Genomic DNA, 24,999 nt, shown 5'->3' on the forward strand with positions numbered 1-24,999 from the left:
GGGGTACTTGGCTTATGCAATCCTCTTCCCCCTCTCCCTAGCACACCGTAAAGTCCTTGAAGGAAGGATCTATTACTTTTTCATCTTTCTGCTAAAAGGGAGCTACTACAGTCTTGGCAGGCACTGTATAGGTGATCGATCCCTATTTATCTAAACTTAAATGAATTCCAATTCCTGCTTTCAGTGTCTTCCTACTTGGTTCAGCGCAAGGGGCAAGAACCGCAGTGCAAAATTCCAAGTAGAAAGGTGAAGTTGGAGGGAATGTTCAGTAGCTCACCCTCCTCCCTCTGTCTCCTGTCCCCTCCATGCCAAACCAGGAGCTCAGTCTACAGGGAGGCCCTGGGAAGAGGGAGAGGGCTAGGAAGTGCCAGGGGCACGTCTGTCAGAGGCTGCCATCCTCTCAGAGCCTGGAGAGAAGGTATGTTTGTCTGGGGCAGGGGGGTCACCGGGAGGAGCGAGGATCATTCACCAGCTATTCACTGGGAGCCCTAGGATTCCTCCTCTTCCTTCTGAAAGACAAGTTCAGCTTTCCAAGGGCAACTCATTGCCTTTTATCTCTCACCTTGAAAGCAATTTTAGCCAAGGAAAAGCAGAATTAAACTTTTATAACATGATACATTTATCTTATTTTTCTTCTTTCTTTTCTCTGTTCCCCCTTCCCCCCAACCCTTGACCCCCAGGTAAATTTGAGCCAAAGGCAAGCCAAGATGAAATATCAGTGGACGGTATCAGATCTGAAGAGACCCTGCTACTCTCTGGCCTCCTGCCCGTCCCAAAACTTCACTATTTTTCCATACCCCTGTTAGACAGTTATTATCTCCTTAGATGAGAAAAGCCTCTGGACTCTGCTCTCTCTCAATATTGTCCTCCGCTGGAATGAAAGGGGGAATTATAATTCAGAGAAAGGCTCCCGCAGAGACTATGAAGACAAAGATTAAATCAGTGATACAACGTTGACATGCGTTAGGCTCCTGAAAGATCTTTTTAAAAAAGTCTCCTCGGGAGCAGTTTTGCCACCACCTGAGAGTGTTTGGAAAACCCACATCCAGGGAGTTGGAAGAAGGGAAAGCATGGGAAGGTGCCTTGGGGATGGGCCAAAAACTTCTCTCCCTGATAAAGAAACGCAAGAGGCTCTTGGCCCAGGCCTGGTGGCAGACTGGACTGCCTGCTGACTCGAGAGAGAATGTGTCCCCCTCCCGCCTCCCACCCCAGACGCATCCTGTCCCCACAGGCCTCTCTCTCCAGCGCCTCAACCAGACAGGGGCCTGGAGTCCCACTGGCAATAGGACCCTACCACTTGTGGTCTCTGTGTAGTGACAGCTGGGAGTTTCTAATATATCTCCTCTATTTTTTTTTTCCGTTCTAAAAAGAAAAGCACAAAAGCCACTGTTTAGAGCCAAGCCTGGTTTTCAAGAGTCCCCTCTAGTGGAGAAAACCTGCTACTTCGGCTTCCCAGCTCGGCCGAGCCTCCCTGCGCCAGGGAAGACTGAGAAGACCCCTTGTGCCTGAGTGGCTGGCTCTTCCCGCTTTCTTCCTGGGTTGCTCTCAGCTCTCTCCAGCCTCACCCACGCTGTTAGTCTCTCTGCCTTCATCTTCCCTTTCTGTCTCCCTGCCTCTTTGTGTTTATCTGCGACAGTGTCCACGGCTTCTCTACTATCTTTCCAGGTGTGCCTTCGCTCCTGTATCTTGATTTGCATCTCCAGTACATGCACGCGCTGGCCTTCTCTGAACTTCAGGACGCTGGCTCTGACCAGCTAGAAAGGCTTTGGTAAGGCCTTGGATGAAATGGCCTAACCCCAGAGGGCCAAAACGGGGACCCACAAGGCAGACCCACAGTGAGAAGCACTAGCAGAATCAAGCTGGAGGAGAATACAACTTCAGCAAAACTCCCTCCCCACAACCACCAAGCAAACTTGGGCCTGTTGGGTTTATATATGTTTTTGAAGCTGTCTATAATCCGAGCGCCTGCCCTGGAGTCCTGTGTAAAACCAGCCCACCCCACTCAGTGGAGTCTCCCGGCCACCCTGCCTGCTCCCCAGTCTCTGACACCACGGCATCCTGCCATGCAAACAAACAACAGGGTAAAGGGACAGCTGGCAGGGGGTGGGAACTGTGCTAGTGCCGGGGAAGGAGAGAATGGGGTGAGTGGGGGCTAGGGACTGAGCCTGGGGCTGTAGGGGACAGGGGAGACAGAGCACACATTCTGCCAGGGTGAGGGGGGCCAGAGGGGAACACCTGCTGGTCCTCTGGGTTTCCCAGAGATATCCTTTCACCCAAGGGGGAGATATGGCCAGGGCAGGGCAGGGGGTTAATGGTTAACCAACTGTAGGAGCAGGGACCTTTGCAACGCTCAAGCCTAAGCCTTTTCTTTCCGCTTTCCCCCTCCCTTCCTCCTCTCCCCTTACACTGTTGCCCAATAGGGACCCTGCTCCCCAACAAAGAACTTTCTCGCCTCTATTTCTGCCCTCGAATTCCAGATGGAGAAGTGTGGAGCTAGATAAAGAGGTTCCATATGCCCAAATGCCAGGGACTGGGGCCCTAGAGAGCTTGAGGGCTCAGCCGAGGAGAAAGGGGGTGTCCCTTTCTTACCAGCTATCCCTCCCCGCACGGAGCCTTGGGACCAGCTGTTTGACCCTGGGAAGAACTGCCTTTCTCTGTGTCTCCACAGGGCTCACCTTTAGAAATGACCAAGAAAGAAAGAGATGCACACCCACCCCTCATTTACTCTAATCAGGCATGAAATCTTTGTAACTAAGTGAAAAAACTGTTAAGGGAATCAGTTCCATTCATCCTTGTTTGAACTGAGCATATGTGAAGAGCAGAGATAGAATATTCACATATAATGAATTGATAACAGACTGCCCCTGGGTGGGGTGGTGGGTGAGGCCGGGGTGCCGTGAGGGAGGCATGCCCAGGAGCTGTAAAACTCCAGCACCTCAAAGCCTGTTTCTCCCAGCTTTCCTATGAATGGACCTGAATTATTTCTAGTTAACAGACTGTAACACAATGCTCCAGCCTCTTTATGATCAGAATGGGGGTGGGTGTGGGGGTGGGTGTGGGGGCTTGGCTTGGTGCTTCTTGCCTCTCTGTTTGCCGTGATGGACGGAAGTATACTGTGCCCCAGTTTGTGTGTGCAGAGACAGCTGTGTGGCAACGCAGGGAGACAGCTGGTGGGGGGGTTCTGCTGGAGATAAGAATTGCCTCCCCCACACCAAACCCTATATCTTGGGGAGGCAGTCATAGAAAATGAGGTAGGACAGAAACTATAGAACCCCCAAACAATGACAACTCCAGCGCCACAAATATTTCATAGCACCTAAACTGGTGAGTTTAAGTTGCTGCCAGCTGCTGCCTTGTATATTTAACCATGGCACTGGTTTCCCTTCCCGCTGCTGTGTTTTCTTGTAACATGCCCATGAAATAAAGATTAGCTGAATAATCAGAAGTATTTGTAAATGGGAAAGGCAGCTAGCAGAGAAGAAGCTGTTCTTTGAGGGTTTTCTTTTTAACCTCATTTTAAGCACAGACTCCAGTAAAACAGATGGTGAACTTTTACATTCATCACATCTGCAGCTTTTGATGGTCAAGAGAGTTGGAGGGTGAAATGTTCCCTGGCACTCTGGAGACAGGGGTAGGTATTCAGGCCAGCTCTGAAAGGGGGGGCCACCAACCTTGTAAAGACATGGTTTTGGGTGATGGACATGTGACACCACTGTGACTCGGGCTGGAAAGCTAGCCAACACCCCTGTCCTGCGCCAGGCTGTGAAGGACCCCGGTCCTTATGCCCGGTCAGAGAGAAGGGCCAGATGGGATTCCTTTGCCAGACTCTTGGTCCCTGGGCAGAAGAGACCTTCAGCTACTTTGCCACTTCAGATCCCGCTGCTCCTCAGCGGCTACTCCCCAGCACATCTCTCCAAATGTCACTTCCATTTAACTGCTTTGCAAGCCAATCTGCCCCCATCCTAATGCAATTTGCTGAGGACAGTGAGGGAGCAGGGAGGGCAGTCTGCGTGGCCCTGCCTTTATCAGCGGGTCCCTGAACAGGATACACTGGCTGCTGGATGGAGGGAAATGGCTCCTTTAGGTAACCCCGACTGGTGGCAGCAGGGGCAAGTTCCAGGACGAGGAGGGGTTGGAGGTGAGAGGTGTGAGGCCAGGTGGAAGAAGGGAAAGAAAAACAACCTCCATAGGGTATCTAGACAGATTCCACTCCGTTTCCTTGGCTCCCTACCCTCTCTCCTCTCCACCCCAGCAGCCCCCAGGCCACTGAGGAGAGATCACAGGTAATTAGTTCAAACGATGCTCTATGAGGAGAAGCTGAAGTTAATGAATTCTTGTCTCTTTTTGCCTGGGGGTCAGAGGGGAGAGGGCTGCCAGCAACTCCAGAAGCTTTCTGGGGTGATTGCACAAAAGTTGTGCATTTCAATTAGGAGTAGCTGAATTCCTCCAGCCAGGGCTCTCTCTTCCTGGGGCTCTGTCACTCAGCTGAAGGCCCCAGAATCCAAAGTCAGCCCAGAGGGAAGAGTGAAGTTTCAAGGTCTGGGAAAGAAGCCTGCTATTGTGCGGGGAGGGGAAGCACTGAACCTGACTCCCGCTCCCAAAGAGTCCAGCGTGGCCCAGCCCAGATACTCATCTTGGCCTGCCGCTTAGTAAACCTGTCCGCTGTGCTCCTACATAGAAGGCAATGAATGCACCCTAAAATTTCTCTTTGTTCCTCCAAGTTGATGGGTCCCTAAGCCACTGCCTCAGGCTATGATTGGCAGCCCCACTCCCCCAAACTGATCCTACTTTCACGACCCTTGCACACCGTACGCTGGTGTGCCACTGTTACCCCAGAATCTTCGAATCCTACAGGAGACCGATCAGATTTCTATTGCCCACCTCATGGGGCTCTCATTTCTAGACCCTTAACTGACCTAGACCCCTCAAGTCTCTTACCATCTCCCTCTCCCCCATCACCTCCATCCCTTCCGAGTAGAGCAGAGTTTGAGTAGGTAGGTCCTCCGAGGGTCATGCCAAACAGGTGGACATTTGGGGGCACCTAGAATGGCTGTTTCTGGTGACTCCCTGTAGCCATCTAGACCATGATTAACATTTACATAGACTACCTGTGGGATGGATTAAAAAGGGCTAGAATTTTCTACGATCCCTACATCACTGGTGGGGTGGAACAAGAAGGAGCACATGGAGGGAAATATTCTCAAATGGCTCACAAGGATCCTCTCAGATCCTGAGCAAACTCCCATCTCAACCCCCAGCACTCTTCTGCCGCTCAAACCAGGGGGTTGGGCCCCTGCTGGGCGCTACACCTCGGAGGCGGACAGGGAGAGATGGAGCGCTTATCCCCATCCAGTGCCTTGCAATCGCTCCCTGAGCCTTACAGAATCCCGCAAATGATGCATTCTCCAAGTCCCCTGATCCGAAGGAACAGCCAGCAACCACCAGGGACTCTGACATAGGAGTGAACGCCCCCAAATCGGTCGCTGGCCACAGCGGCTTTGGGCTGTCTTGCTCGCTCTTGCACCGAGGCCCTCTTTGGGTGCCAGCTCGCGGGACAGCCTCGCCGCCCGGGCGCTCCCCGAAGCCGCAGAGCGCCGGCAGGTGCGCGGTGGAGGCGCGGCGCGGAGCACCGCCGCCGCCCGCAGCCCGCGGCCGGGAAGCCGGCGGCCGGCCGGGAAGCCGGGGCGGGCGGCAGCGGCTGCGAGTGTGCCCGCACTCGCACGCACGGCGCGTCCCGGCCCGCGAAAGTGGCCCAGCCGGCGCGGGGGCTCGCCCCTCAGCCGAGCCGGGTGCTGGGGCCGGGACCCCGGGGCGGCGGGCGCGGGAGAAGCCGCCGCGGTGTGCGCGCGTTTGAAGAGAGGGCGGAGGGCGCCGCCGACTCCGAGCGCCCGGCCCAGCCGCCGCTTACCCAGCTCGGCGGCGTCTGTCTGTCCTTCCGTCCCTGCTCCGGCTGCCGAGGGCGGCGCGAGGCCCCTCTCCCTGCCCGCAGCTCGGAATCACGGGGACGACCAAATCCACATGGAGTCCGAATTCATTAAAATCCACGCCAAGCCGCCAGCCACTTATCTGTATTCCTGAAGTGGCCCCTCGGTCTCCGGTCCGCGCGCCCCTCCGTCCTCCGTCGCCCCTCAGCAGCCCCGCCGGGCGCTGTCGCCGGCTCGCGGGGGGCCCCCGGGGGCGCCGAGGGCGCGTGTGCGGGTGGCCGGCGGTGCCTCTCGTCGGGAAGAAGCGGAGCCCCGGTTGTCTTCAGGTTTTTCCAGCGCGACTTTCCGGGCTCCTCTGACATCAGCAATCCCGGCGCTTCCTTCCCTTCTTGCTCCCGGTGCGGTCACAGTCCCATTTCCTCCGGGAAGCCGGCTTCCCAGACCTCCTCGGAGGTCTGCTCCGCTCGCCCCGGCGCTCGCCGGCTCTGTCCCCGGATGGCTCGCCCTCCCGGCCGAAATGTTCCCGGCAACTGCGCTGCGCCGCCCTCCCGCTCCAGCCTGGCGCGGAGCCGCTCCGCCCGGCAGCTCCGGCTCCCGCGGCGGCGGCGGCGGCGGCGGAGCCCTCAGCCCGGCCTCCCTATATTACCAGGCAGCTCATTATCATAGAGGCCGCGCGCGTTAACCCGCTCCCTGCCGGCCGCGCCCGCCGGGGCTGGGGCCGCGCCCGCCGCTGGCACCGCCCGCCGCAGCCAGCCCCCCGCCCGCGCCCCCGCCGGCGCGGACTTCCTCCTCCTGCGCGAGCTGTCAACAAAGGAGGCTCAGGTTTGGCATCGGGAGGCCGCCCGGCCGCCCGCCCCGCGCCCAGCTCAGCCCGGACCCACCAGCCACCTTAAGTGGCCAAGGGGTCACGGAAATGCTGCCAGGGCCTGGGGATTCGGGTCGAGGCCTTGCGAGCCCAGCCGGCTTGGCCTCCGGTGTGGCCAAGGGCAGGAAGCGGGGAGGGGACATGGGGGTGTCAGGACCCCGGCAGAGTGGGTGAGGGCCGTGGGGACAGAGGCTCCCCCTGCCCTGGCATCACCTGTCGCCGCGCGCATACTGCACACCTCTCTTCAAATGTAATTTGAGTGAGGGGCGAGTGGGGAGGCCCCGGGCTTGTCTAGTGGGGTTGAGGCTGGGGTCTCGGAAATTGTGAGACCAGATGTCTTCTTCTCGTGAATTTCAAAAAGCCAACGAGCTGCTGAATAAGGGTTGAGGTTGTCGTTATTAATTATTTTTTCTTGCAATGCGAAGATGAGCCTTGTTCTGAATTGATTCTCAAGCTTCCACGCTGTTAGGGACCCTGGGCGTCTGGCAAGTCCTGACTTGGATGGGGGCGGTGGGGCGGGAGGGGAGATTTCTACAGACCCGGAGAGCCTGCCTGGCAGGGGATTCAGAGAGGTGGCGGTAAGACAACTTATTTTAATAACCTAAGGTGAGGGGTGTCTGGATTCCGGATGACAATGCCCTGAAGGCCACTGATTGCGCGCCATAGAGTCTCGGTATCACCGCAGTCTCCAGACACTGCTTTCCGGAAGGGGCCTGCAAGCTGGACCCCAGCGAGTTCTCAGGATCTGCGTAGTCCCTGCTCGCGATTAGAGCGCACGCGAGTTTACTGAACATGTCCAAGTATCTGACGTCTCCTCTGCTGCCCTCTCGTGGCCACGGTCCTCAGTGGTGTAAACAGAAAAACAACAAAAAACCACTCCTGAAAACCCTAAAAGCAGTCGCATGAAATTCTTAGAGCAGTAGGGGCAGGAGGAAGGAAGGGAAGGAGGGAGGAGGGGGAAGAAAGGAAAGAGAGAGAAAGAGGAAAAAGAAAAAGAAATTTAGACTCATCAGTCATCTCAAACAATCGTTCATTCAATACAGGGCTGGAGGAATCTAGGCTTTACTCCAACGTCTGCAGAAACGAGCTAATTCTTCAAAAGTTCTTCCTTGTAATTAGTCGCAATGGATGTGACTTTCACTGGTTATTCCTAGTTTTGTCCTGCGGAGCCACGAAGAATCTAAGTTGTCTTTCCTGATCCATACCTGCACTTTTCTTCGAATTTCTTCGGCATTTATTCTTTTAACATTCTAGAAAATTATCATATTTACCCTCTATTATTGTTTCTCTTTTTACATAGATCTTGTCTCCCCATCTAGACAGTCTAGTGTATCCTCTTATCTCTGGATCGACTGAATCTAAACCACAATTTATTAAGTAAGGTGATTTGAAGAAGATGCTGGAAGATTTTGGAACACTTCCCCCATTTGTTCAATGCATGCAGCATCAGTCTGGCCAGCTGCACCTAAGACCACCAGTGCTAGGGTTGGAAATATCTAACTGATAAAGCTAGAAGCTGAACATTAGAATCCTCTCGTTCTAAATCAAGTGCTGCATGACTCTGGAAGAGGTTCCGTCTCTTCTTCATGCCTCAGTTTAATCACATCTTCAGAAGATTATAATGCAATTTAAGTAATCTTCTGATACTGCCCCCCACAACTCCCACAGTCCAGAAGTAAATCCTAGCACGAAGAACAAGGAAGCATAAATGAAACAGACTCCTCCACTCACCCCATCTTTCACCCCCATGCCTCCCCTCCCCTTCCTGAATAAAGGAAGAGAAAGAGAAATAGAGGAAGAGAGAAAGAGGAAATACAAGTGGGAGAACACTTTGCAGGCAGGGTGACGCGATGCCACCCAGTGTTTCCACATTGTCACTGAGCAGGGTCTGAGGTCTGAGTCCTGGGAGATTGCAGAAGTGTCTGCGGTCAGCACATCAATGGGAAGAGCACTAACCTTACCTCCTGGGAGGAAGCCTGCATGAAATACTCTCAACTTCTCTAAGCCTCAGTTTGTCCATCTGTAAGATGGCAATTTCTACGTTCAATCTCCAGAGAGAGAGGGAGGGAATTAAAACAGACATACGTAAAAGTGTTTGAAGAATTAATAGTATCATTAAAATGGAAAGATTGTTGTTATTTTTAGTCTGAATAGCCTAGAACAAATATGGATATTATTAGTTAAGCATATAATTATAAAATATGCTTTAGAAATAAGAAACCCACCTTGGTTCATGGTCTGTATTTAGCTATAACATGCTCTGGGCTAACAGCAATATACAGGAGCCTCTAGTTTTTAAATGTGTTCAAATAACCCCATCCCTTTGATCTGGGTATTCATTCATTTATTACACAAATATTTATTAACAGCAAATTTACTAGATTTTTTTCCTTTAATGGAACTGTATACATTGCATAATTATCTCTTTGGCACATATTTTTAAAGAACGCAAGGCAATAATCCAACAAACTCCACACCCCCGGATCCATTTATGTCCTTCTGGGGACTCCAGTTTTCTTGTATCTCTCTGACCTTCACTCTATTCTTCCTCATCCCGTCCAGCTGATGTCAAACCCTCAGCCCCTGGGGACTGACCAATCCCTTGTCAGCGCCTTGCATTCATCCTCATTTCCATCGGGAGAGACAGCCACAGCCCAGCACGGTTGCGGGCCAGTAGTAGGTATTTAATAAATATTCATCCCATGAATGAATGAATGAATGAATGAATGGGGAAATGTTCGTCTTATGTCAAATCTTCATCTTTGGAAAACTGCAGCAAGTTCAACAGCATTCTCCCCTGACATCAACACACACACCTCCCCTGGTCAGGGTACTCCTGGAACCTCACCCTGGGAAAGGCATTCGTGGCTGCAGCATTATTATTCCGGTCCCCAGGCCTGTTCTTTGATGAGTGACTTAAGGAGGAGGGTAAGAGAAGTGGGAGAGAACAGGGAGCTGAATTTTTTCCTGCGAGAGATGAATATTTCTCCCGTGGAAGGCAGGTCTGGCTGAGCAGCTCCCACTTGCATTTCCTAGGCGAGGAGCAGGCCTCCGTGGCCCTTAAAAACAAGCCCTTAGGCTTTGGGGAGCATAAGTCCAAACGGGCAGCGAGCCCATCCCCAGGGGAAGTCCTCTGTGTCACAGCAGCAGCTTTAGCCCCACAAATAGATGCCAGTACAGTAGCCCCTCGGATCGCAGGAGGTATTTTTGGTGCTGGAAGCCAGCCACACTTTGGCAGGCTTTAAGCATCAAGTCTGCTCCTTTTAGAGGAGGGGGGGGTGGCAAGGCATCAGTGTTTAGCATGGGAATGCTGCCTGGGAGTGTGTGCGCGCATATATTTAGGGTGCCTTGAGCGGGATGGGGGCTGGGCTCGGGAGGCTGTGTGCCTGTGGACAGAAGGCTAGTGGGCCCCTGCTTGCCAGCATCAATGGGCGAGCTTGGGGTGGTGCATCCGCTGATGCCAGGCTTGCATCTGGCTCTCCAAGCTGAGACCACGGATGCCACCACCTATTTGATTTATCTCTGCTGTAAGAGGCACGCCATCTTCCCCTGCCCTAATCCTGGGCCTGCCACGTGGAGAGGCATGACCATGTTCCCCTTGTGGGTGGGCCCTTCTGTCTGCCCACAAGGTCCCTCACCTTCGCCCAGCAGATACTGTCAGGCAGCCACAGTAGCAGAAGCAGCAGCCTCCTCTACCCCCCACATTGTCGGGAACAAAGGGATTGGTCTGATGGGCCAGACTGGAGTGTGTGGGCCAAGTCCCATGAATGGAAGAGAGAGGCTGCGGGCTGCCAGAGTGGGGGGGCTTCAGCCCAGGCAATGGGGCCCGGGGCCCAGGGCCCAGGACACAGGAACAGGGCACCTGCTCCGGGATTCTCAGCACCATTCATAAAGACGTCACCCTCCCCTCTCCTCCCTTCACAAATCCCACTTTCCTGTGTACTTTAAACAGTAGCAAGCCTGTTAAGGCTCCAAATCAAACAAGGCAGGATTTCACTCCTTTCTCACTAAACCTCCCACGAGCAGAGCTTATGTCCCTGTATACCTCGTCCTCTTTCCCTAACCCTCCCTCCCTCCCTCCATGCATCTAGTGTGTTGCGCGGGGAGGAGAATATTCTCTGTGAAGCCCAGGCAACTGCAGCCCCAAACCTACTTAAACAGGTCCCTGGAAGAGTTTGCAAGGCTCCGGGATTTGCAGGGAGCCGGGGAGGGGAGTATGGACTTTTGGGCTCCAGGCACGGAAGGTGAAGGCTGGATAAAGGCTGAGGCTCAGGACTTTTCTTTTGCTCTGTGCCCAACACTAAGGGTCTGAAAAAAGGCCTTCCTCTTTTAATTTTTCTAAAAGACTCCCCCAAAAGGAGACATTACCATTTGGTCATGTAATCCCTGGCTTAGCCTCTTGGTGCCTCGGTTTCCTCATCTATAACGTGGAAATCCCTTGCTTTTCATGCCTTGCAGGAATTTGCTAGAATTAGACAAGATACCGACTGTGAAAGGGCCTCATAATCTGGAAAGCATTATACAAATGCATGGTGATGTTGTCTTAAAATCTGGAAGTTCTGTCCAGAGGCAAACCTACTTCCCACCTGCTGTGACTGCCATTCATTCTCTTGTTTGGTTTTCTAGGAAAAACAGCTGGGCTCACCAGAAATACTTCTTTGCCTATGGAGTCATTGTCCCCCATCAGCTTGGGGCCTTTCCTTCTCTCCCACTCCTACACTGGAAATGTCACCCAGAGAAGAGATTCTGTCTAGCTACCTTCCCGTATGGAATCACGAAGCACACCCATGCTGGAGTTGGCCCTCCTTGCTAGGCAGCCCACGCTCACACCTGCACCCTCCCAGGCAGCAAGGGAAGAGTAGGGTGGCTGAGGTGCCTCAGAGAACATGTCCCGGTTGTACAGGAGCTAGAATGGCACTGGCCCTCGTTGGCTGAGCGATATTATGCAGACGAACTTTTGGGGTCCTCCCCTGCTCAGCAACCCTCGCCAGCCAGGAAGTCCTGAGTCGCTAACCTCCCTGGCTTCGATGCCCAGCCTGGTTCAGATGACAATTACTCTCAGAGCTTCAGCTGCAGCCGGGCTGCCAGGGCTTTCTGAGGGCTCAGTGTCTCCTCGACAGGCCAGCCCAGGGCTTCTGGGGTGGGAGTAAGACTGGGCAAAATCGGTGCCGTTTATTTCCTTTAGATCAGAAACTCTTAGAGCCGATAGGAAGTGACCATTTTATCCAGGCTTCTTCATTTAGACAACATAATATTTCCCCTTCAGTTGCCCATAATTATCATAATATCATAGTAGGTGTTAAAATGTCTTGGGTGCCCGCCCTGTGCTAATCCTAATCCTCCCAACTCTAATCTTACAAGGCAAATATTATCACTCCTTTTACAGATGCAGAAACTGATGGTCAGAAAGTCACCGGACGGTCCCGAGGTCGCAGGGGTAGTGTGTGGTATGGTCAGATGGGAACCCAGGTCTATCTGACACCCATTTCTCTAGTTTTGCCTTCTTCTTCTGAGGAGAAAGTGAGGAAAGTGTGGGCGCCGTACTTGAAATGCCAGGCAGTGGGAGGCCCTGGGCCTCGTTCCTCTTCTTAGCACTCCTCCAGCCCGTGACCCGGAGCCCCTGCCACAGGAGGTCAGATTCATCTCAAGTTGGGCAAAGCCTCGCAAAGCCTCACACAGCTTCAGTTCTACTGAGGGTCAGGAGTGTCATTTTCTCTTACAAATGAGAGCATGTTGTAATTGTTATTGAGATTATCATAAACAATCACGCTAATGAGCCCAGTCCTCCCCTGTTTCACAGGGTGTGTGTGTGTTTAACAATGAGAGCTGGCCCAGAGGAAAGAAGTTGCCAACACATGCAGAGCTCCACCAGCTATGTCACCTCTGCCCTGCACAACGCTGCGTATGTGGGCACGCTTGCCTTTCAAAATGATGGGATAATTGGGTGCAATGTGTGTCGCCCCCACCCCACAGAGGCAGCATGCCAGTCGGTCTTTGTGGAAATCTGAGGGGGCCAGGTGAGCAAAACGCCAGTGTCTGACTTCTCCTTGATTGCATCTGTGCCCTGCAAACCTCAACAGAATTGAACTCACAGCTCCTCCTAATTAGGGAGAAAGAAAGACAAGAATGATAGCAAAAGAATTTCTTCCTGTCTCTGACTGCAAGCTCTTCAGGGACAGACCATTAAGCCCCCAGCCTCCGACTTCTCTTTCCTGACTGATATCTGGAGTACTGAACACGGTGCCAGGTGCTTCGTGGGACTGGAGCCCCAAGGGTGATGACAGTGATGAACAAGGGCTGGTTTGAAAATCTACCCTGCCCCGGAGCCTGTCTCCGGTCTACCGTGAGCGGCCCAGGGGGTGTCTGGAAGGCCTTAAGCCAGACAGGTGGGGGCTGGTCCAGGATCCTGCAGGGGTGGGCGGGGTCTTGCCCTGAGGGGAGGCTGGCAGAGGATGAAGTCTATGGCCCCATGCAAAAATAAATACCCCCCCTGCTTAAGTAAATCAAATACCCTGACATCCAGGTGCAAACCACAGTGCTTGCTTTGATGCTATAAATTTAGGACAGGGTGTGAATTACTAGAGTCTGAAAAGAAAAATCCAGAAATGGCACAAGTTCTTGGCAGGCAGGAATCAACTACATCAGCACCAACATCATGAAACCATTAATAACGACTTTAACAGTGTTTTCCGTATTCTGAGTTTTAAATTCCTAGAAAGAAGGGTCCACACTTAGGTTTCCCCTCTTAGTCAATTTAATATTAAGTTCATTCTTATTCCTTTGGTGAGATACCCTCTTGCCGGGGATTGTGAGCGGTGTGTGAGAGAGACGGAAGAGAAAGACCAACAAGAGTCATTCTCTGTTTCTTTCTCTTCTGGCTTCCCTTCTCTTTCTGGGGCCCCAGCACCCTTTTTCTGGAAAGGTTTCTATTGACTCAGAATTCATGCTCAAAGGAAAAAGATTGCTCTCTCCATTAAAAAACAGAGATTGGAAAACCCCGGCCTGGGACAGGAGACCTGGGGTCGATTCCTGACTCTGCCACTCCCTGGCTGGATGACCTTGTACACAAGTCACCTCCCCTCTGTTGGCCCTGGTTCCCCACCTATAAAAAGCAAGAATTAGGCTCCATGCTGCCCCCGTCGCCAGCACAACTCCCCACACTCCATGCTGCCTTCATCTCAACGCTCTCGTTGGAAAATTGAGGAAGGATGTCGGACACTAAATAAGGCTGCTTTTAATGCTCAAGAATGCTCAGTGCCTAAAACATCGACAAGGGAGTGCAGTCCAGGGACAGAGCTGAGAAATAGGATTTTGCCTTTGAATTGTCTCAAGTTGGGTGATTTCTCTCTCTGCCTGCCGTTGATAAACGCTCCTGTTCAGGGCTCTGCTGTCATGAATCTTTCTGAGTCATGGGTGGCTACAGCCCCTTCGATCCATTCAGCTGACAATATTTCCTGATGTTTCAAAGGCCAAGACCATGGGATGATCCCGTACCGTGTATTTACCTTCTCTCTTCTTCCCCCGCTCCTCGAGCCTGGGCCCCCTTGCTTTCTTGTGGAATCCTTATTTTTGCATTGCTGTGCAAGGTCCTGCGATGACGGCAACCCCCAGCCCTGGCTACTGCCCAGGGTGTGGGAGCCCCAGCTCCTGGTCTCCTGGAGGAGGGAGCAGGAAGCCTTCTGTGGTCTCTCTGGAACATCGCCCCCCCTGGTGGAATGACGGGGAACTTTCCCGGCTGCAGCAAAGCGGGGCAGCCTGGCAGCGGTCCCCTCCTCTGCGGTTGTCAGTGTGGCTAATAATTATTACCCCGTGTTAATCACGACAATGGAAGAATCGCAGGCCGTTATTTTGAAATGATCGGCTCCAGTCAACGACTACTTATGACAGCAAAGGGGAAACATCAGCTCCGGGAAGCCTCCATGTAAATGGAGAGTTGAATGAAAGATCAGGAATAATGGAACGTGTATTTAGTTCCATTCTCCTCCCTAAAAGGGCTCTGTCAGAGTAATTTCCCCTTCCGTGCACCGTACTTCTCCATTATTTACAATATCTTCTTGGGAGAATAAAACAACACTGGACCACTCCTCCACTTCGCCCACGCCCCGCCTGGCCCTCCCCTCTCCCCGCCCCCTATCAATTGTGTCTCTTTCTGGAGTTTGGCAAACACAGCTACTTTCTCCTGCTGTGCTTTCAGTGGAGCTGAAATGAATGTGGCTCTAGTTATTTTTTTTTTTCCCCCTTAATCATTCTTTTTCTTTTTTGCTGGAGAACATTTTCACGAAGCACAATCACAGAGGAACAGAATGTCCTGATGTTTGGGTGAGCAGCATTCATTTCTTTTCTTTTTTCTTCCCTTGAATAAAAATAACACTCCATAACCATAATATCAGAGGGCGAAAGGCCATCTTTCAAGGTTTTTCAGAATCTTGCCCTACCCTCTGTGCTCAATCTTATTTCTACCAGCCCCCTCCCTCTCACTCAGGGCATACTGTTTCCTTCTCAGTCCCCTGAAAATGCTGAGTTCCTTTTATGTCCTGAACTTCTGCCCGTGTTATGTGTTATTCCTGCAGTCTGGAACGTGGCATTCCCCGCCCTCGCTTCCCACAGCCATCCAATGCCGGAACGACCCAGAACAACCAATAGGACCTTCTCAGAACTCATCTGTTTTAAGGTGCCTTTTCCAGCTTTTGCTAATGACATTTTGTGTTCACGTGGTGTTTAAGAATTTGTGCGCTAGTTTCTAGCCATTGTGAGCTTGGCACAGATAAATCACTTAATAATAAATGTTTGCTGAATTACTTTCACTACTGGTATATTTGATTTTATTTGTCCCCATTTCAGAGGTGAGAAAAGTAAGGATGCTCAGAGAGGTTAAGTGAGTTGAAGATCACATGCCCAGCAAGTGGCAGAGAAGTTACGGGAACTCTGGTGTTCTAATTGCAAGTCCAGCATTCTCTCCCCTGTGCTGTGTGGCATCCTTACTGCAACCCCCTCTGACCTCTCCTTTTGCCAATCAGAGTGTTTAATTCGAGCGCTTCATTTTTTCTTCTTTTCCTCACTAGATTGGAAATTCCTTAAGGGCGGGTCTATACCTTATGTTCCTCTCGCACCTTACATCTGAAGTGAAGGTTATGTTTTAATTCCCTGTAATTATTCCCCATCCCAACTTTTCTCTAGTCTGTCAAAACTGGCAGAACGTCATGGAGCCAAACTTTGGAAAGTTTTCATTCTGATGCTGGGCCCCCCATAGGCCTGGAATGGCAAACACCCACGATCTCTGTCCCTCTCTGAGACGGACACTGGAACCCGTCCGGCTCTGCTCCACTGCCCTGGATCCCTCTCTCACACACGGAGGCTAAGGATGGAATATCAGGAGGCAAAATCTCTGCTTTGGGACATTAGGGATGCCGTAAGTTTTACTACTACCAGTTCTACCATCGGGGACAGCCACCAATACCTCTAACCTTGTCTAAATGAAATACTATCTTCTCTTCGCTTTTGACTGGCAAGCTCAGAAAAGATCCTTTGATAGAAGAGTGTTTCAAATGGCTTGGCAATTTCTATATCCACCTCTTCCCAGGACCTGTGAATCACCTCTGTGCTTTTGATGAGCTTTAAAGTCAAGCGCCCACCAACTCCTCCTAATGTAAATTATATTTAACGGTTAATATTAATAATGAATGTCGTCATGTGTATAGCAAGTTACCATTGACAAAGTTTTCATGTGCATTAGAAGCCGGTAGATTTATACTAAAAAGGTTGCTGGATTTAATTGGAGTTGCTAAGAGCATGGATGTCAGAGTGGGTTTGATTCCTGGCTCATTCTGCTGTGGGCTGGGCAAAGTTACTTAATCTCTCTTCCGTCTCCTCCATGGTAAAATGGGAAAAGAATGTGGACATCATAGAGTTGTTATGAGAATTAAATGAGAAGCTTGTAAACCGCAGTGTCTGGCACAAGAAAAACTGCTACTTCCAGGGTAGTTACTCTGTGACAGTCACTGTTCTGTCACTAACGGGTGGTATGCCTTTGGGAAGTCAGGCAGTCTCATTTCCCTCTATAAAACAAGAAACATTGCATCCTGATGCATTTTGGTTTTCAGGCCAACACGTTACGATAGGTAGTCGCAGTTCTGATCACCACCATAGGCACTATTGTGCCTTCCATATCCCTGATCATAACAGTTATTAAATCCTTCGTTCCGGTTTTGGCCCTGATCTGGAACAATGCACAATGATTGCTAGGAAACAACTGACTCCCAAACCTCACATAAAATGAGGTGTTCCTTCCTCTCACTCTGCAAGTATTAAAAAGCCATGTAATTGTCTCTGTTTTCAAATGAGGAAATTGAGGCTTAGGAGATGAAGAGCCTCGTCCAAGGTGATGCAGTGAGTGGATAAATGGTGGAACCAGGATCCACAGAGCCTGTTGACTTCTAGTGCCATGCAGTATTCGTGAAGGCACGTGGCCTCTTCTACAAATCTCTGGATGATTCTTTGTCCTCTGAGAATATTCCATCTCTGCTTTTGGTGCCCGGTTTTCCGAGAAGAGGGCACCAGTGTTCACCCTTGGAAGTGCTGATGTTGAGTCAGAACCATCTGTCTCAGGTGACTCAGTCGAGGAGGATGCCATGACCTTGAGACTGAGCCCGCCATGCTTTGTCTCCCCTCCCCTCCCCAACTGCCCTGGGAGATCTAATGGCATTAGCGTGTGCTGCCTGTGATCTTGATTGGATTATCTAATTGTTTGGGATTGAAAGAAGTCAGGAATCCCACTAGGCAACCCTGGGGACTGGGTCTGGTTCCCACCCCCAAAGGCCAGCACAAAGTGTGCAGGTCTTTCTTATGGGGGAAGCACAGGTATGAGAGAATCTGAACCATTCTTGGAAGAAGGGTCGGGCTGAGGCTCTCCCTAAAGGGCCTACAGTGGCTTTCATGCCTCCCCTGTCCTTCATAGTCATGCTTCCCTCTCTTGTGATAGGACTTTGTGGGGATCAGTTCAAAGATGTTTCTGCATAAAGTCCCAATGAAGAAATCCCCTCACATTTAGTACTATAGCTTATTGCAGTTGGAGGAAAACCTCCAGGCCCATTAGTCTTACTCTCTGTTTCATGATACTTCCCTAGGGCTGCCATAACAAAAGACTAGAAACTGGATGGCTTAAAACAATGGATTATTCTTTCATAGTTCTGGAGGCCAGAAGTCAGAAATCAAGGTCTCAGAAGGGCCATACTTCCTCTGATGGCTCTAGGAAAAAATCAGCTTCTAGTGGTTGTCCACAATCTTTGGCATTCCTTGCCCATAACTTCATCACTTTCTGCCTTTGTCTTCACGTGGCCATCTTCCCTCTGTGTGTATGTGTGTGTGTGTGTGTGTGTGTGTGTGTGTGTGTGTGTGTTTGCGCATGGTCTTCTTATAAGAACATGAGTCACTGGATTTAGGGCTCCCTGTAATACAGTGTGACCTCATTTTAACTTGATTACCCCTGCAAAGACCCTATTTCCAAATAAAGTCATATTCAGAGGTATCAGGGGTTAGGACTTGAACATATTTTGGGGGACACAATTCAACTCGAGCACACCCTCTGTAAGAATATCTCCTACATCAATTCAGCAAGTCGTCATTCTTTTATCTCCCTGGATTCGTCCGATAATAGGGCATTCACCACCTTATAACTTTTAAAGAGTCTAGAATGTATTACCAATAACCCGGAATATGGTCATAGTTTTACAGTCTTCTTAGCCTGGAAGATTCTTAAATTTTAGACTGAGTTTTCCTTTTGAACTTTGATCCAGTGAAAGCAATGATTTCTCCAGAAGCCTTAGGCAGAAAGCTTTTCTCTACCACTGACCTCTTTGCTGATGGTAATACAATGAGTAGCTGGGAGGCTCCTATTCCCCACCAGGGTTTTGTGTGCATCCCAGTGATAGAAAGAGACCCAGAATTATCACAATGAAATACTCATGATTAGCATCCCTGTAAGACTCTTTGCCTTCAAAGCCTTCCGGTCCATCTCTGGCACACATTCAAGTTCACCAGCATGCTTGCCCACCCCCTCGGGTTTCCTTCATCCCCCCATAACCTTGGCCTTGTGGCTTGAATAGTTTTTTGCCCTGCTTCACACTGTGGAAGCAAGGGAGGCCAGAGTGAGCCCTGGAGAGTACATTGAGACAGACGATTGTGTGTGCGTGTGTGTGTGTGTGTGTGCGCGCGCCGCCTGTGATTAGAAAGGATCTGTTGTGTTTAATTGATGCATTCGATTCCCATGATGACTCCTTCCCCGGAGCTTTCCAAAACAGCCAGATGTACCAAGAGGACCACCTCCAGATTTTTCCTTTGGTTTGAACTGTGGGCAGGGGCACAGGGAATGGTGAGGATTATGTGGACCCGCACAATGGAAGAAAAACCTAAGCCTTATTTCTATAGAACCCAGCCGCCATCTCTTTCCACGGGGACACCAATTAGACGATTTCTGGCCTATCGAGCCCTGGGGATAAAAGTGAAAAGGCAGACTTGGAGGAAGCCAACTGTGCTGCTACTTCTGGGGACCCCCTGCTCCCAGCCATCCCACCTACCCACTGCCTCTTTTCACTGGTAGATGATCAAGAAAAATCAAATGAGAGAGCTCATTTAAAGTTATTGTAGGAGGAGGAGATAATCCTTTCTCAGCCCACTCCCTGCTTTCTTCTCAGCTTACAAAGGGTGTAACTTCCTAGGCATACGTCTGGGGATGGCCATTGTCACTAAAGCTTAGGCAAGTGGAGTGGGGTCTAATTCTCGCTTTCTATATAGTTGCAGAAATGTGATATTAGGTTGTTTGGCCGAGACTAGATGTCAACAACTCTAACTTGGCTTCATTCATACCAGAAGGCATCAATGCACTATTAGCGGTGGCAGCACAAGAACGGGCGAGACTGGTGTTGATGCAGTCCAGGGAGAAGAATGGACCAGGGGCAGGAGACTTTGATTCTCGTCCGAGGGCTGCATTTAACTGCCTCTCTGACACAGAACACTATTTTCTCACCTTAGGGATTCCACTAGTGTCCAAAGGTCCCTTCTGGCTCTAAAGCCTGCTCAGGGATGGGAGAAAGTACCCTTGCAGAGGTGGGAAGATTTGTGTCATCTCTGCCCCAGGGTAACCCTAGGATCGGTAAAGAGAAGCAGCAGCTTTGCTGATGGTGGGCAGAGCTCTGGGCCAGAGGATCACAGAGCTGGTTTCATCCTAAGGGCAGACAAACTGTGTGACCTTAAAAATGTAATTAACCTTTATATGCAACCAATTCTCTTTCAAAGACATAAACCCCACCCTCCACAGTTCTTAAGTTTTCTCTGAAGAAAACCATCAGGATAAATAAAATGACTGGTTGTGTTTCCTTTCCAGCTTTGCCGACAGAATCGCACCATCTCAAGCAGCTGAGAGGAGAATCTATTAAGAAACATCCCCTGTAAATGCCTGTATGTGCTCTACCAGTACATTTATGCAGAGTGGCTATGCTTTTGATCAATGGCTCTCAAACTGACTGTATAATAGAAGCACACTTTATTATTTAATTCAGATTCTTGGTGATCACTTTTGAAGATTCAGTGGGTCTTAGGTAGAACTTGACAACCTGTGCTTTTAAAAAAAATCTGAAAAAGCTATGTAGGTAATTTGGATGCTTACCCAGGGCTAAGAGACACTGATTTATGCATTTAATTCAACAAATTTTCATTGAAGCTGTGGCTGTATGGAGCATAAAAAATGTGTAAGTGTTGGTCTGGTCTTGGCCTTCCAGGGAAAGCTTAGCAACTTTTGCTACCAAAGGAGGTAGGCATGAATGCAGTGAATTGTAATGGGGTAAAACTCAGGCACCAACAATTACAACAAGAGCGTGTCAGAATGGAGGCTAGCTGTAAACAGTGTGACCATATTAGTAAACTGTCAGGCAGCATATTCCTCTAGCTCTAATCAATTTGATGAGTGTTCTATTCAAGGTGGTGAATAGATACTCCTCAAAGGAGTAACATTAGAACTGAACTTTGAAGAATCAGGAGGATAGAAATATAGGTCTATATTTGCTTAAAGTAACATATGGAAGTATACGCCAATGAAGGATAAACCATAAAATAACAAGCTTACCTTCAGAAAGAGGGAGGGAATAGAGACCAGGATAGAGGCTAGCCTTTTTTATGCCATATTTTATAGATTTGTCTTTGAAACTATATAAATATTTTACATAATTTACAAAAGTAATTCCTAAAAATTTAGAAAGTAAAAAGAAAGCAAAGTAAAGAATTTAAATTTGTTTCCACTTAGAGCATAATCAAACCAAGATAGTATTTCAAGTAACTTAAAAAAAAGTATATTTTGTATATCCCTTGTGGGATGTACCCTAAGAAGAAGAACAACAACAAACTGGAAAGCAAAACAAAATCATAAGCTAGTTTCAGTAATTGTTGGTGGTAGTGTTGGCATTGCTATTTTGAAGTTGTAGTGTATGCGAAGTGTGTTATATATGTATATGTTTTACATGTATGTGCTGTTTGTAATTACATAAATTACAGGGACAGGGATTTTTCTTATGGGGAAAGCTACAGATATAAGGTTGATAAAGTAAAGAAAAGCCTCTGGTTCTGCGTTTGTATTGGAGGTATAATTATGAACTTGAGATCTATATTATCTTTAAAAAATTACATGTTTACTGGTTCAATCTATCAAAAAGACCTAAAAATAATGAACAATCCAGTAATACTGAGCACCCCTACCTCTCAGACTATGTTTTCTAAATACCATTTTCTCTTAAAAGGAACCAGTGTTTCTTGAAGAAATGTCTAATTTCAGTTTCAGGGGACAAAATATACAAGATGAATCTGGGAAATCTTGTCATACCAGAAAGTAAACTAAATTTCAAATACTGCTAGTGTCATGTGATAAGGATTCAGGAGTATACTAGAGTGGATTCTCACTGATCAGAGATGAAATAATTTCAGCATCAGAAAGGACAATAACTGCAAAGGATTGAAATTCACAATGAATATATTTACTTTCGTGAGTTCATAGTGATACCTCTACAGTCATTAAGGGAACTATATATTATTTTAAAAACTGATATGTAAAAGGAGAAAAATATTAAGCATTTATCTTGTTTCTCCTATAAGATCTGTATCTTAGGACCATCAAATAGATAAGGGCAAATTTCTCTTTATAAAAATATTTCAACTAACATATAAAGAAAGAATAATAGAATTAAAATGTAATTATTCTGCAAACTCTAATTAGGGTTGCCAGATTCGGCATTTAAAAACTTTAGTCCCCCACCCCAGTTAAATATGAATCTCATATAAACAAAAAATAATTGCTTAGTATAAGTATGTCCCATGAAATATTTGGGATTTCCACGACTTCAAAAAGTTCATGGAAAAATGGAATTAAAAGATAAAAATTGAAAAAATGGAAACTTTATTTCTTGACATAAGCTCCATCAAGTTCAAAACTTATAAGTGATGATTCCCGCCATTATTTCATCTGTAAAGAACTGAGCGTCCTAGAAATTTAACCATGTCAATGCAGCCTTTTTACATTATTAAGTGAAGAAAAATGGGTGTCCTTTGAAGATTTTTTCAGATTATGAAACAAAAAGAAGTCATAGGAGCCAAATAAGGACTTTAATGTGGATGCCTAATGATTTCCCACTGAAACTCACACAATTGCCTTTGTTTTATGAGAAGAATGGGCAGGAGCATTGTCATGGTGAAGGATTCTCTGATGAAGCTTTCCTGGGCATTTTTCTGCTAAAGCTTTGGCTAACTTTCTCAAAATACTCTCATAATAAGCAGATGTTATCATTCTTTGACCCTCCAGAAAGACAACAAGCAAAATGCCTTGAGCATCTCAAAAAACTGTTGTCAGACCTTTGCTCTTGACTTGTCCACTTTTGCTTTGACTGAACCACTTCCACCTCTAGGTAGCCATTGCTTTGATTGTGCTTTGTCTGCAGCATTGTACTGGTAACACCACGTTTCATCTCCTGTTATAATTTTTCTGAGAAATGCTTCAGAATCTTGATTTCACTTGTTTTAAAATTTCCATTGAAAGCTCTGCTCTTGTCTGCAGCTCATCTGGGCACAATGATTTTGGCAACCATTAAGTGGACAGTTTGCTCAACTTTAATTTTTCATTGAGAATGTGTAAGCTGAACCAATAGGGATGTCTATGGTATTGGCTATTGTTTGCACTGTTAATTCTTGGTCCTTTTTAATTAGGGCATGAACAAGATGATTTTTTTCCATGCAAATCAATGTGGATGGTCTGCCGCTGTAGGCTTCATCTTCAACATCATCTCTTCTTAAAATGAGTTATTCCTTTGTAAACTGCCAATTTTTTTTTTTTTTGGTCATTGTCCCCATAAGCTTTCTTAAAGCATCAATGAGTTCACCATTCTTCCACCCAAACTTCACTATAAATTTAACATGTGTTCTTGCTTTGATTTTAGCAGAATTAGTGTTGCTCTCGTAGGGCCTCTTTTCAAACTGATGTCTTATCCTTCTTTGTGTCTCAAGCTAGATCCTGTTCAGACCTGTTATAACAAGTTAGAATGAGTTTATTTTGATGCAAAAAATTTGAAATCCCCCGTGTGTAATTTTTCATAATATACATTTGCCATGAACTTTTTGAAGACCCCTTGTACTTATACTAAACAATCATCCATTGTTTATCTAAAGTTGAAATGCAACTGGACATCCTGTATTTATTTGGCAACCCAACAATGAGTTCATAAATCCAGGCAATGATCATTTATACTGCTGACATCATGCACACACGTGCACACACACACACACACAAGAAATAACCTGATCTTATGAACCTCCTGATAGAAATACATACCATGACCCATGAAGTAGTTTTGTCAAATTATTGAATCTGAATCAATCATGCTGCAGATCTAACTACCAATTTATAGGAAATACAAGGGGACAGAGGATCATGTTAAACGACATGCAGTCAGCAAAATACAGACTGTTGGAAACTCTATACAACAAATGACTTAAGTTTATAACTAAAAAGTTGCAATGGGAAAAATAGTAAAAAAGAAGAAGGGGATGCCTACAGATTAAAAGGGACTTAAGGGACATATCAATCAGTTGCAATGTATGGACTTTTCGTCATCCCATTTCCAACATAGAGTGAGAGGAAAAAAAATATATTAATATGTGAGACAATGATTGATATTTAATATTATAGAGTAATGCTATCATGGTTATTATTTTTTAAAGAGTCCTTTTTTTAGATATATACTGAAATATTGAAAGATTAAATATGATTTGCTTCAAAATAACCAGGGGTGTAGGTAAAGTGGGTGGGGTATAGATAAAGCAAGAATGACCATGTATTGATCATTGTCAAAGCTAATTGAGGCATTCATTATACTATTTTTACATATGAGAGATCATTAGACTAATATTTATGCTTTTATATTATATATAAAATTATTTATAATTTTTTTAAAGGAAGGAGGATCTCAGTTTTTGGAGTAGGTAGGATAGACTTTCTAAGCAATATTCTAGGTGTTTTACCCACATTATCTCATTTTAATCACACAGATGCCAAATGAGGTAGGTATTTCTGTTACCCCTATTTTACGTATGAGGAACTGAGGCACAGACAGAACAAGTCACTTGCTCAAGGTTATCTAGGAGTAAATGGTAGAGCCAGGGTTTGAACACAGGGAGTCTAACTCCAGGCAGTCTAAGCCCATGATCTTAACCACAACACTCATCCCCTATACTAGCAAAATTGGTTTATCTGCTTTGACAAGCAAAGCCACCTGGGTCATCTGGCCCTGTGCACCTCTGCATCTCAACCTGTGCTATTGGTAGTGACTGTCTTGTCACTGATGGCATACTTTGTGGTGCAGGCCTTCTAGCGTGAGATGGGTGATGTGACTAAATAGGCCTTAAGGTCATGTCTAATTATGAGAGCCTGTGATTCTAAGCAGGTTTTCTTCCCCACTAAAGTGACTATCCTGAGAGTGTGATGCAGCAGCACTTCACCTCAAGGAGCTATAAAAGCAACTAGGAGAGAAGCCAGGAACCCAGGATGAGGCAGCATAGAGAGTCTTGAGCTCTGCAGATGGCAGGCAAATCACCAAGCCTGGTGCTCGTCAAGGAAGACCCTTCTCTTCTTTACCCAGACCCTGCCCTGCAGAAGGTTCCCTGGGGAGAGCATACCTCCAT

The 24,999-nt window shown here is 48.0% G+C and overlaps 1 protein-coding gene across 1 annotated transcript in view; it reads right to left on the reverse strand.

The window, feature by feature from the left end:
* Positions 1-6,536, reverse strand: part of PLXNA2 (plexin A2) — a 207,309-nt gene extending 200,773 nt beyond the window's left edge. The window contains exon 1 of the mRNA XM_012638836.1: positions 5,909-6,536. The gene's annotated coding sequence lies outside the window, so the exon portion shown is untranslated. The remainder of the gene's footprint in view (positions 1-5,908) is intronic.
* Between the last annotated feature and the right edge of the window lie 18,463 nt (positions 6,537-24,999).

The sequence above is a fragment of the Propithecus coquereli genome, unplaced genomic scaffold, assembly GCF_000956105.1.
Source record: "Propithecus coquereli isolate 6110/MARCELLA unplaced genomic scaffold, Pcoq_1.0 Scaffold135, whole genome shotgun sequence".
In the NCBI taxonomy this organism is placed as follows: domain Eukaryota; kingdom Metazoa; phylum Chordata; class Mammalia; order Primates; family Indriidae; genus Propithecus; species Propithecus coquereli.